At 37.0% G+C, this 13753-nt stretch overlaps 1 non-coding gene across 1 annotated transcript; it reads left to right on the forward strand.

Moving 5' to 3' along the window:
- The first annotated feature begins 3096 nt into the window (after positions 1 to 3096).
- On the forward strand, positions 3097 to 3204 carry LOC148580572 (small nucleolar RNA R71). Its single transcript, XR_015899609.1, has one exon. It is a non-coding gene; the product is annotated as a small nucleolar RNA R71 (small nucleolar RNA).
- Positions 3205 to 13753: the final 10549 nt, after the last annotated feature.

The raw sequence follows: 13753 nt of genomic DNA on the forward strand, positions 1-13753 counted from the left end.
ACCGGCTTGCCTTTGGAGTCAATCTTCCATTGAGCTCCTTCCACACATATGTCCATGAGAACTTGGTCCAACCTTTGATTAAAGTTGACCCTTCTAGTGTAGGGGCGTGCATCTCCTTGCATCATAGGCAAGTTAAACGCCAACCTCACATTTTCCGGACTAAAATCTAAGTATTTCCCCCGAACCATGGTGAGATAATTCTTTGGGTCCGGGTTCTTACTTTGATCATGGTTCCTAGTGATCCATGCATTGGCATAGAACTCTTGAACCATTAGGATGCCGACTTGTTGGATGGGTTTTGTTAGAACTTCCCAACCTCTTCTTTGGATTTCATGTCGGATCTCCGGATACTCATTCTTCTTGAGCTTGAAAGGGACCTCAGGGATCACCTTCTTCTTGGCCACAACATCATAGAAGTGGTCTTGATGAGCTTTGGAGATGAATTTTTCCATCTCCCATGACTCGGAGGTGGAAACTTTTGTCTTCCCTTTCCCTTTTCTAGAAGATTCTCCGGTCTTAGGTGCCATCAATGGTAATGGAAAAACAAAAAGCTTATGCTTTTACCACACCAAACTTAGAATTTTGCTCGCCCTCGAGCAAGAAAAGAAAGAATAGATGAAGAAGAAGAAGAAATGGAGGAGAGGGAGAGAGAGATGTGTTTCGGCCATTAGGGTGGATTTGGGTGGGAAATTGATTTTGAATTTTGAAGGTAGGTGGTGTTTATGAGGTAGGTTTATGGGGAAGAGTGGGTGGATGTGAGTGGTGAAGTGGTGATAGGGAAGAGAGATTGAGGTGATTGGTGAAGAGTTTTGGGGAAGAGTGTTTATGGGATTGTGTGAAAGAGGGTGAGAAGAAGTGAGTGGGGGTAGGTGGGGATCCTGTGGGGTCCACAGATCCTGAGGTGTTCAAGGATTTACAACCTTGCACCAAATTGGGCATGCAAAATGCCCTTGCACACAACTCTGGGCGTTCAGCGCCAGATTGGTGCTTGTTTTGGGCGTTGAACGCCCATTTGTTGCCCATTTCTGGCGTTGAACGCCAGAACCATGCTTGTTCTGGGCGTTCAGCGCCAGCTCTTCTCCAGGGTGCAATTCTGGCGTTCAAACGCCCAGATGCTGCCCATTTTGGGCGTTCAGCGCCAGAACCATGCTCTGTTCTGGCGTTGAACGCCAGCCAGATGCTTCTTACTGGCGTTTAAACGCCAGTGAGATCCTCCTCCAGGGTGTGATTTTTCTTCTGCTGTTTTTGATTCCGTTTTCACTTTTTATATTTATTTTGTGACTCCACATGATCATGAACCTAATAAAACATGAAAGAACAAGAAAAATGAAATTAGATAAAAATTGGGTTACCTCCCAACAAGCGCTTCTTTAATGTCAATAGCTTGACAGTGGGCTCTCATGGAGCCTCACAGATGTTCAGAGCATTGTTGAGACTCCCCAACACCAAACTTAGAGTTTGGATATGGGAGTTCAACACCAAACTTAGAGTTTGGTTGTGGCCTCCCAACACCAAATTTAAAGTTTGATTGTGGTGCTCTGATTGACTCTGCAGTGAGAGAAGCTTTTTATGCTTCCTCTCCATTGGTACAGAGAGAGATCCTTGGGTTTTAAACACAAGGTTGTCCTCATTTAATTGAAGGATCAATTCTCCTCTGTCCACATCAATCACAGCTCTTGCTGTGGCTAGGAAGGGTCTTCCAAGGATGATGAATTCATCCTCATCCTTCCCAGTATCTAGGACTATGAAATCAGCAGGGATGTAAAGGCCTTCAACCTTTACTAACACGTCCTCTACTTGTCCATAAGCCTGTTTTCTTGAATTGTCTGCCATCTCTAATGAGATTTTAGTGGCTTGCACCCCATAGATTCCCAGTTTCTCTATTACAGAGAGGGGCATGAGGTTTATCCCTGAACCAAGGTCACACAGAGCCTTCTCAAAGGTCATGGTGCCTATGGTACAAGGTATTAAGAACTTTCCAGGATCCTGTTTCTTCTGAGGCAATCTCAGTTGATCCAGATCACTTAGTTCATTGGTGAACAAGGGAGGTTCATCTTCCCAAGTCTCAATACCAAATAATTTGGCATTCAGCTTCATGATTGCACCAAGAAACTTGGCAGCTTGCTCTTCAGCAACATCTTCATTCTCTTCAGAAGAGGAATACTCATCAGAGCTCATGAATGGCATAAGGAGGTTTAATGGAATCTCTATGGTCTCTAGATGAGTCTTAGATTCCTTTGGTTCCTCAAAGGGAAGCTCCTTATTGATCACTGGATGTCTTAGGAGGTCTTCCTCTTTGGGATTCACGTCTTCTCCTTCCTCCACAGGTTTGGCCATGGTGATTAATTCAATGGCCTTGCACTCTCCTTTTGGATTTTCTTCTGTATTGCTTGGGAGAGTACTAGGAGGGATTTCAGTGATCCTTTTACTCAGCTGGCCCACTTGTGCCTCCAAATTTCTAATGGATAACCTTGTTTCATTCATGAAACTCACAGTGGCCTTAGATAGATCAGAGACTAAGTTTGCTAAATTAGAGGTATTTTGTTCAGAGTTCTCTGTCTGTTGCTGAGTGGATGATGGAAAAGGTTTACTATTGTTAAACCTATTTCTTCCACCATTATTAAAGCCTTGTTGAGGCTTTTGATCCTTCCATGAGAAATTTGGATGATTTCTCCATGATGGGTTATAGGTGTTTCCATAAGGTTCACCCATATAATTTACCTCTGCTATTGCAGGGTTTTCAGGATCATAAGCTTCTTCTTCAGAAGATGCCTCTTGAGTACTGTTGGATGCAGCTTGCATTCCATTCAGACTCTGAGAAATCATATTGACTTGTTGAGTCAATATTTTGTTCTGAGCCAATATGGCATTCAGAGTATCAATTTCAAGAACTCCCTTCTGCATAGGCGTCCCATTACTCACAGGATTCCTCTCAGAAGTGTACATGAACTGGTTATTAGCAACCATGTCAATGAGTTCTTGAGCTTCTGCAGGCGTTTTCTTTAGGTGAATGGATCCACCTGCAGAGGTATCCAATGACATTTTAGCTAATTCAGACAGACTATCATAGAATATGTCCAGGATGGTCCATTCTGAAAGCATGTCAGAAGGACACTTTTTGGTCAGTCCTTTGTATCTCTCCCAAGCTTCATAGAGGGATTCACCTTCTTTCTGTCTGAAGGTCTGAACATCCACTCTAAGCTTACTCAGCTTTTGAGGAGGAAAGAACTTGGCTAAGAAAGCCTTGACCAGCTTATCCCAAGAGTTCAGGCTATCCTTAGGTTGAGAGTCCAACCATATTATAGCTCTGTCTCTCACAGCAAAAGGGAAAAGCATGAGCCTGTAGACTTCAGGATCTACTCCATTAGTCTTAACAGTATCACAGATCTGCAAGAATTCAGTTAAGAACTAAAAAGGATCTTCAGATGGAAGTCCATGAAACTTGCAGTTCTGCTGCATCAGAGAAACTAATTGAGGTTTAAGCTCAAAATTGTTTGCTCCAATGGCAGGAATGGAGATGCTTCTTCCATGTAAATTGGAATTAGGTGTAGTAAAGTCACCAAGCATCCTCCTTGCATTATTATTATTTTCGGCTGCCATCTCCTCTTCTTGTTCGAAAATTTCTGAAAGGTGCTTGCTGGATTGTTGTAATTTAGCTTCTCTTAGTTTCCTCTTCAGAGTCCTTTCAGGTTCTGGATCTGCTTCAACAAGAGTGTTCTTGTCCTTGCTCCTGCTCATATGAAAAAGAGGGACAGAAAAATAATAATAGGGAGTAGAAGGAGATGGGAGAGAAGGAGAATTTTCGAAAATTATTTTTGAAAAAGAGTTAGTGATTTTCGAAAATAGTTTTTTTGAAAAAGGTTAGTAATTTTTCGAAAATTAAAATCAAAAATTAAAACAATTAGTTAATAAAAAAAGAAATTTTGAAAAAGAGGGAAGATATTTTCGAAAATTAGAGAGAGAGAGAGAGTTAGTTAGGTAGTTTTGAAAAAGATAAGAAACAAACAAAAAGTTAGTTAGTTAGTTGAAACAAATTTGAAAACCAATTTTGAAGAGATAAGAGGATAAGAAGTTAGAAAGGATATTTTAAAATCAAATTTTGAAAAAGATAAGATAAATAGATATTTTTGAAAAGATATGATTGATATTAGTTTTGAAAAAGATTTGATTTTTAAAATCACAATTAATGACTTGTTTCACAAGAAATCACAAGATATGATTCTAGAACTCAAAGTTTGAATCTTTCTTAACAAGTAAGTAACAAACTTGAAATTTTTGAATCAAAACATTAATTGATGATGTTATTTTCGAAAATTATGTGATAAAGGTAAGAAAAAGATTTTTGAAAAGTATTTTTAAAAATTTTCGAAAATAAATAAGAAAAGTGAAAAAGATTTGATTTTTGAAAAGGGTTTTGAAAAATATAAGATTTTTAAATTGAAAATTTGATTTGACTCATAAAAACAACTAGATTTTAAAATTTTTTTGAAAAAGTCAACTCAAATTTTTGAATTTATAAGAGAAAAGAGGGAAAGATATTTTTTTGATTTTTGAATTTTTAATGATGAGAGAGAGAAACAAGAAAAATGATGCAATGCATGAAAGTTATGGATCAAAACAATGAATACATGCAAGAATGCTATGAATGTCAAGATGAACACCAAGAACACTATGAAGATCATGATGAACATCAAGAACATATTTTTGAAAATTTTTATATGCAAAGAAAACATGCAAGACACCAAACTTAGAAATCTTTCATGTTTAGACACTATGAATGCAAAAATGCACATGAAAAACAAGAAAAGATGCAAAACAAGAAAACATCAAGATCAAACAAGAAGACTTACCAAGAACAACTTGAAGATCATGAAGAACACTATGAATGTATGAATTTTTCGAAAAATGCAAGATGAACATGCAATTGACACCAAACTTTAAATCTGACTCAAGACTCAACCAAGAAACATGAAATATTTCTGATTTTATGATTTTTTTGTATTTTCTTTTAAATTTTTTTTTCAAAAATCATTTTGAAAAAGAAAAATAAGGATTCCAAAATTTTTAATATGAATTCCAGGAATCTTATGCTCTTTAGTCTAAAGCTCCAATCAAAGAGTCAGGCATGGCTTAATAGCCAGCCAAGCTTTAGTATGTAACTCAGACATGACACGCCTGACATTCCCTACCCAGAAGGATTAGACATGGCTTTATAGCCAGCCAGGCTTCAACATACTTCATGAAACACTAGAATTCATTCTTAAAAATTCTGAAGAAAAATATATTTTTGAAAACATTTTTATTTTAAAAATTTTTTTTTAATTTTTTTTGAAAAAAAGGAGAAATTTTTTTGAAAGCTTTTTAAAAAAATTTTTTGAAAACTTTTTGAAAAGAAAACGAAAAGAAAGTTACCCAATCTGAGCAACAAGATGAACCGTCAGTTGTCCAAACTCGAACAATCTCCGGCAACGGCGCCAAAAACTTGGTGCACGAAATTGTGATCATCAATGGCGCCATCAACATGGTACGCTCAATTGTAATCTCAACTTTTTATCACAACTTCGCACAACTAACCAGCAAGTGCACTGGGTCGTCCAAGTAATAAACCTTACGCGAGTAAGGGTCGATCCCACAGAGATTGTTGGTATGAAGCAAGCTATGGTCATCTTGTAAATCTCAGTCAGGCGGATATAGAATGGTTATGGAGTTTTCGAAAATTAATAATAAAATAGGGATAGAAATACTTATGTAAATCCTTGGTGAGAATTTCAGATGAATGCATGGAGATGCTTTCGTCCCTCTAAACCTCTGCTTTCCTGCTGTCTTCATCCAATCAGTCTTACTCCTTTCTATGGCTGGCTTTATGTAAGGACATCACCGTTGTCAATGGCTAATTTTGATCCTCTCTGGAAAATGGTCCGATGCGCTGTCACTGCATGGCTAATCGTCTGGAGGCGTCACCCTTGCCAATGGCTGCATCCTATCCTCTTGTGAAAATGGTCCAAATGCTCTGTCACAGCACGGCTAATCATCTGAGGTTCTCGATCATACTGGAATAGGATTCACCCTCCTTTTGAGTCTGTCACTACGCCCAGTACTCGCGAGTTTGAAGCTCGTCACAGTCATTCAATCCCAGAGTCCTACTCAGAATACCACAGACAAGGTTTAGACTTTTCGGACTCTCATGAATGCCGCCATCAATCTAGCTTACACCACGAAGATTCTGATTAAGAGATCCAAGAGATACTCATTCAATCTGAGGTAGAACGGAAGTGGTTGTCAGGCACGCGTTCATATGGAATGATGATGATTGTCACGTTCATCACATTCAGGTTGAAGTGAGAATGAATATCTTAGAAGCAGAACAAGTTGAATTGAATAGAAAACAGTAGTACTTTGCATTAATCTTTGAGGAACAGCAGAGCTCCACACCTTAATCTATGGAGTGTAGAAACTCTACCGTTGAAAATACATAAGTGAAAGGTTCAGGCATGGCCAAGAGGCCAGCCCCCAAAACGAGATCACAGGATTAAAAATACAATCCAGGATGATCCGAAGATGTCTAATACAATAGTAAAAAGTCCTATTTATAATAAACTAGCTACTAGGGTTTACAGAAGTAAGTAATTGATGCATAAATCCACTTCTGGGGCCCACTTGGTGTGTGCTTGGGCTGAGCTTGAATGTTACACGTGCAGAGGCTCTTTCTGGAGTTGAACGCCAGGTTGTAACGTATTTCTGGCGTTCAACTCTGGTTTGTGACTTGTTTCTGGCATTTAACTCCAGATAGCAGCGTAGAGCTGGCGTTCAACGCCCTTTTACGTCGTCTAAACTCGGCCAAAGTATGGACTATTATACATTGGTGGAAATCCCTGAATGTCTACTTTCCAACGCAATTAGAAGCGCACCATTTTGAGTTCTGTAGCTCCAGAAAATCCACTTTGAGTGCAGGGAGGTCAGAATCCAACAGCATCAGCAGTCCTTCTTCAACCTCTGAATCTGATTTTTGCTCAAGTCCCTCAATTTCTGCCAGAAAATACCTAAAATCACAGAAAAATACACAAACTCATAGTAAAGTCCAGAAATATGAATTTAACATAAAAACTAATAAAAACATCCCTAAAAGTAACTAGATTCTACTAAAAACATACTAAAAACAATGCCAAAAAGCGTATAAATTATCCGCTCATCAAACAACAACTATGGCAACTAGAATGGATCAATCTCATTTGATCAACTCTCACATCGAAAAGTAAGTTAAATGAGCATAAGTGTTCTTAGCCCACAAATCCTAAATTGCTTGCTAATTAACTTAGCAACAACATAGCGTTAGTGGGAACAAGAACAATTAACAATCCAAAATTGACACTAAATGTTGGACATTCCAACTCTAGAAACCCAATTGCTCACTTTCCCCAAGCCAAGAGATAAAAGACTAGCCCAAAATTATGTTTGACATTTTATCAAAAAGTTGGTGGGCAAAAACCTTAAGCATGGGAAAAATGAGAAAAAGCTTGGAATCAAAAGCAACAAATGATCTCAATCAACAATAAAGACTCAAGAAAACATGTAACAATCATCAAAGATCAAATTCATCAATAAGAAATAGAAATTGCAAGAGAGAAGTGAAATTGAACTATAACTTAAATTATAAGAAAGTGTAAGAAAAATGTAACTATGAAGAGTAATAATAATGAGATACTTACAATGGGAATTAGCAAAATCAAAGATCAAAATTGAAATGGCACTTGAATGTAAAAACCCTAGTATAAACCCTAGTAGAGAAGATGAAAAACTTAAAGAAAAACTACACTAAAAACTATCTACCACTACTCCTAAGCTATACTAATGTTATACTCTACTATGGTCTTCATTCTCCCTTCCTTATGAGCTAAATGGCTTCAGAAATGGGCCTCAAATCCACCAAAATCGTGAGTCATGTGAGTTTTTAATGAAGGCATGTGCGTCCACCTGTGCGGACGTACAGACGTGTGTGTCCACACACTCTGTGAAAAATCTCGACCCATGCGTACGCACAGTATGTCATGCGCACGCACGCTAGGCGATGCTTGAATGGAACGCGCGATGCGGACGACGCGTCTCACGCGCACGCGTGGCTCTAAACTAGCGGCTGTGCGTCCGCACACTGGTCTGTGCGCATGCACACTAGGTTGAGCTCATCTCCTTTGATTTTTCACGTGTCCTCCACTTTGAATGCTCCTCTTCCATTTTCTCCAAGCCATTCCTGCCTTATACCTCTAAAATCACTCACAAATAACATCAAGGCATCGAATGGAAGCTAAATGGAATAAAATTAATCAAATTAGGCACAAAAGAGTATGTTTTCATAATCAAGCACAAATTAGGAGGAAAGTTCAAATGCATGCTATTTAGTGGAATAGGTGCAAGTTTATATCATGAAATCCATTCAAATTCAACCAAAAATCATCATCAAATATGGATTCATCAAATACCAAGTACATGTGATATTGCCTTCAATCTTTCTAAATCTTTTGAATTGCATGTTTTTCCCACCATGAATTCATCATCCATTGTTAGGTCGAGATCCGGAAAGTCACCGTCCCCTCTTGATCATCTGTGGATGCACCAAGGATGTTACAAACTTTTAAGTGTGGGGAGGTCGTTCGACCGATTGGCCATTTTTGGGTGACAAATTTCTAATCCCAATACTTTTGCATTTCATTTTTTTAGGTCTTTTATGATTTTTAGTTGTATTTTCTTATTTTGTATATATATATATATATAATAAGTTTAGTCAAAATAATAAAATTTTCCAAGAATTTTATCTATAGGGCACCCTAATTAATTTGAGTAAAATTTTTTTTAGAACTTGCTTGAATTATATATATTGTGGAAAATATTTTTGAGCTAAGAACACAACCTTGTGAGTTTTGAGCTTAATTGCGTGGTTACATCATATAACCACATATTTCCATTCTTGTGTGTATTGTTCTCTTTCTATGATTGTAGTATTTGATTTTTTTTATTCTTTATATCCATTATTTTGTGTATACATGCACTTATATGATTGAGGCCACCGTTTCAAATAGCTCACTTACCCAAATAGCCTTACCTTTTATCTTCCATTGTTAGCTAACTTTGAGCCTATGCCAAACCCATTTGTTCTTAATTTTAGCACATTACAAGCCTTAAAGTAAAAAACAATAAATGTCTTTATTTTGGATCTTTGATTAGTTTAGGCTAGTGAGAGTGTTTACCATTTAAGTGTGGGAAATTTGGGAACATTGGGTGAGATAAAAGTATATTTTAAAGTTTTGTTAAAAATCTTGAGAATTAGGTACATACTCATGCATTAAATATTTAAACCACAAGCATTGACATTCTTGTATATATTTTAGTTTGACAAAAAATATATGAGAAAAACAAAAAAAATAGAAAAAGAAAAGAAAAAGGAACCAATAAGAAGGGGACAAAAGGCCCCAAAGTAAAGTTCAATAAAAAAATCAATGCATATGAGTTGTGATAAAAAAGAGAATGCACGAGTGTGTAAAAAAGTGAAGAATGGTAGTTAGGTTTGTTCTAAATGGTATAGTTTGTCATAGGTTAGGTGGGAAGTTTAAGTTAATCAAAGATTCAAATTCTAGTCCACTTGACCAAATACAATCCTACCATGACCCTAGCCCCCATTACAACCTAAAGATAAGTCCTCATGATAAATATATGCATGTACTGAATAATTGTTGATTGTTGAATGAAAAATAAATCTTAGAAATCATGATTAGGGGAGAATTGAGTGAAAAACAAATAAGATCCCTTAAATACTAAATAGATAACTAGTAAGGGTAAAACATTCTATTTAGTGCTAAAATCCACTTCTGAGGCCCACTTGGTGAGTGTTTGGGCTGAGCTTTAATGAGATCCACGTACTATGAGGCTCCTTGGGCATGGAATGCCAGCTAGGGGTCCTCTCTGGGCCTTTGGACATTGGGCTCTACTCTTTGGGCACTAGACACTTGGAAGGGGACAGGAAGCTGGCGTTGGACGCCAGTTTTAGGACTTCTAATACGAAGCAAAGTATAAATTATTATATATTACTGAAAATCTCTGGAAGTAAGCTTTTCATAGCCGTTGAGAGAGCTCCATTTGGACTTCTGTAGCTCCATAAAATCTCTTCCAAATGCAGGTAGGTCAGATCTGGACAGCATCTGCATTGCTTTCTCTGTCTCTGAATCAGACTTCTACTCCAACTCCTCAATTTCAGCCAGAAAATATCTGAAATTGTCCAAAAACACAAAAACTCATAGTAAAATCCAAAAATATGATTTTAACACTAAAACCTATAAAAACTTAATAAAACTAAATAAAAACTACTAAAAACTATATGAAAGTAAGGCCAAAAAGCGTATAAAATATCCGCTCATCACTCCCCATAAGTCCAACTTAAGGACATAAACTTAAAGTGCTAGGTGGGAGACACCCCACCATGGTAAACTCTTTTCATTTTTCTCTTTTGTATATATTGGTAAAATATGTTTAATTTCATATTTAGTTTAGTTTGTTGAGTTTATTTGGGAGTCTAGTATGTTAAATAAGGTTTTGTGGTGTTTTGGTAGCTGTTTGGAGATTTGAAATGCTTGGTTTGGTGCAAGAACTTGGAAAATTTTTGAAAAATAGAGCACTATCCCACACGTACGCATGACCCCAAGATTTTCGACCACTCACGCGTACGCTTCGCCCACGCGTACGCGTGACATCCAAATTTTTTAGGGCCATGACAAAAACCAGAGAGTTGCGCGTGTAGTGTGCTGAAATTATGCCTCTAGCACAATTTTTCCCCACACGTACGCGTGGGTCACACGTACGCGTCACCTATTTCTCTCTTCACTCACGCGTGCGCGTCGACGACGTGTACACGTCGCCTCCCATTGCTACCATTCACGCGTACGCGTGACACCCCTGCCCTATTTAACCCACCTTCTTCTCTTCTCTTCTTCCCATTTCTTTCCTTCTTCTTTCTTCTTTTCTTTCCTTTCCCTCCTTCAACCATCATCCAATACTACCAATCACCATCTATCACCATTTCTTTTAGTTAGTCAGTTAGTCAGTTAGTTATTTAGTTAGTTTGATTTATGTTTACTTTTCTGTTTTTCATTATAAGTGTTGGATTATTAATATTGTTTGCTGTTTATTGCTATTGGTTACTAATAAGATGTTGTTTTAACATTATTGTTATTAATTGTCATTGTTGGATTCCCTTATTGAGGTTATATTTTTTCACTTGGTTTTGAGTTCTTGATGCTTAATGTTTTTTTGAATACCAAGTACATGTGACATTGCCTTCAAGCTTTCTAAATCTCTTTTATTGCATGGTTTGGCCACCATGCATTCATCATTTATTGTTAGACAATTGTGTATTATCAATGCAGTTTTTTTTGTTAGGTGATGCTTGTTTATGATTGACCCTTACTTACATCACCTATTTCATGCATTGAGATTGTGGAATTGTGGAATTGGATCGAAAGCTTACCTAGTGCATATTTTTGAGCTTGTCAAGCTTTGTGGACTATGCTTGCTATGTGATTGATTTTAATCTCTATCTCTCTTTTCCTAAGTTCCATAGCACCCATGTGTTCCACCTTTATGTCACTTAGGTGTTGCAAACAAACTTCAATATGCGTCATTGATTGATATGTGAGTTTCATATTCCATTTTGCTCATTAAAGTTACCGTGCACATAAATCCATGTCCATTTATTATCCAATTCACAATTGCTTGATCTTTGCTTGAGTGCTTTTATGCTTCTTTATTGCTTGTTTGGTTGTCTTAGCCTACAAGTTTTCTTTGAAGTATCTCAAGCACATTAGAATAAGTGAAGTGCACACTTCTTCTGTGTAATTATGACATAGCTCTCTATGCTAGTGTGTGAGTTCTAAACCGCGCACAATCTTAGAACTCATACATCTATTTTTCATCAATGTCACACTAATTCACTCACTCAATTCTAGTGATTTACCTCATTCCAACAATTTACGCTTCCTTGCTTTTGCATTTTCTCATCTTACGGTGCTATTTTATATTTTTCATGGATGAGTCATAATAAGCAAAAACGGAAGCAGGAGAAAGAACACGCAACAGCCAGTTGATCCACTAGCTGAAGGTGGTGATCCGGAAGTTGCAGTCCCCCTTGATCATTTGTGGATGCACCGAGGACGGTGCAAACTTTTAAGTGTGGGGAGGTCGTCTGACCGATCGGCCATTTTTGGGTGACAAATTTCTAATCCCAACACTTTTGCATTTCATTCTTTTAGTCCTTTTAGGATTTTAAGTTGTATTTTCTTATTTTGTATATATATATAATAAGCTTAGTCAAAATAATGAAATTTTCCAAGAATTTTATATATAGGGCACCTTAATTGATTTGAGTAAAATTTTTTTTTTAGAACTTGCTTGAATTATATATATTGTGGAATATGTTTTTGAGCTAAGCACACATAACCTTGTGAGTTTTGAGCTTAATTGTGTGGTTACATCATATAACCACTTATTTCCATTCTTGTGTGTATTATTCTCTTTCTAGGATTGTAATCTTTGATTTGTTTGATTCTTTATGTCCATCATTTTGTGTATACATGCACTTATATGATTGAGGCCACCATTTCAAATAGCTCACTTACCCAAATAGCCTTACCTTTTATCTTCCATTGTTAGCTAACTTTGAGCCTATGCTAAACCTATTTATTCTAAATTTTAGCACATTATAAGCCTTAAAGTGAAAAACAATAAATGTCCTTAATTTGAATCTTTGATTAGCTTAGACTAGTGAGAGTGTTCACCATTTAAGTGTGGAAAATTTAGGAACATTGGGTGAGATGAAAGTATATTTTTTAGTTTTGTTGAAAATCTTGGGGATTGGGTACATACTCATGTATTAAATATTTAAACCACATGCATTGACATTCTTGTATATATTTTAGTTTGAAAAAAAATATGTAAAAAACAAAAAAAAAATAGAAAAAGAAAAGAAAAAGGAACCAATAAGAAGGGGACAAAAGGCCCAAAGTAAAGTTCAATAAGAAAATCAATGCATATGAGTTGTGATAAAAAAGAGAATGCATGAGTGTGTGAAAAAGTGAAGAATGGGTAGTTAGGTTTGTTCTAAATGGTATAGATTGTCATAGGTTAGGTGGGAAGTTTAAGTTAATCAAAGATTCAAATTCTAGTCCACTTGACCAAATACAATCCTACCTTGACCCTAGCCTCATTATAACCTAAAGATAAGTCCTCATGATAAATGTATGCATGTACTGAATAATTGTTGATTGTTGGATGAAAAACAAATCTTAGAAAGCATGATTAGAGGAGAATTGAGTGAATGATAAATAAGATCCCTTAAATACTAAACAGATGACTAGTAAGTGTAAAACAGTCTATTTAATGCTAAAATCCACTTCTAAGGCCCACTTGGTGAGTGTTTAGGCTGAGCTTTAATGAGATCCACGTACTGTGAGGCTCCTTGGGCATGGAATGCCAGCTAGGGGGTCCTCTCTGGGCCTTTGGACGTTGGGCTCTACTTTTGGGCACTGGATACTAGGAAGGGGACAGGAAGCTGACGTTGGATGCCAGTTTTGGGACTTCTAATATGAAGCAAAGTATAAATTATTATATATTGTTGGAAATCTCTGGAAGTCAGCTTTCCATAGCCGTTGAGAACGCTCCATTTGGACTTCTGTAGCTCTAGAAAAGCTCTTCGGAATGCAGGTAGGTCAGATCT

Source organism: Arachis ipaensis, chromosome B10 (assembly GCF_059453495.1).
Source record: "Arachis ipaensis isolate K30076 ecotype BB chromosome B10, ASM5945349v1, whole genome shotgun sequence".
Taxonomy (NCBI): Eukaryota; Viridiplantae; Streptophyta; class Magnoliopsida; order Fabales; family Fabaceae; genus Arachis; species Arachis ipaensis.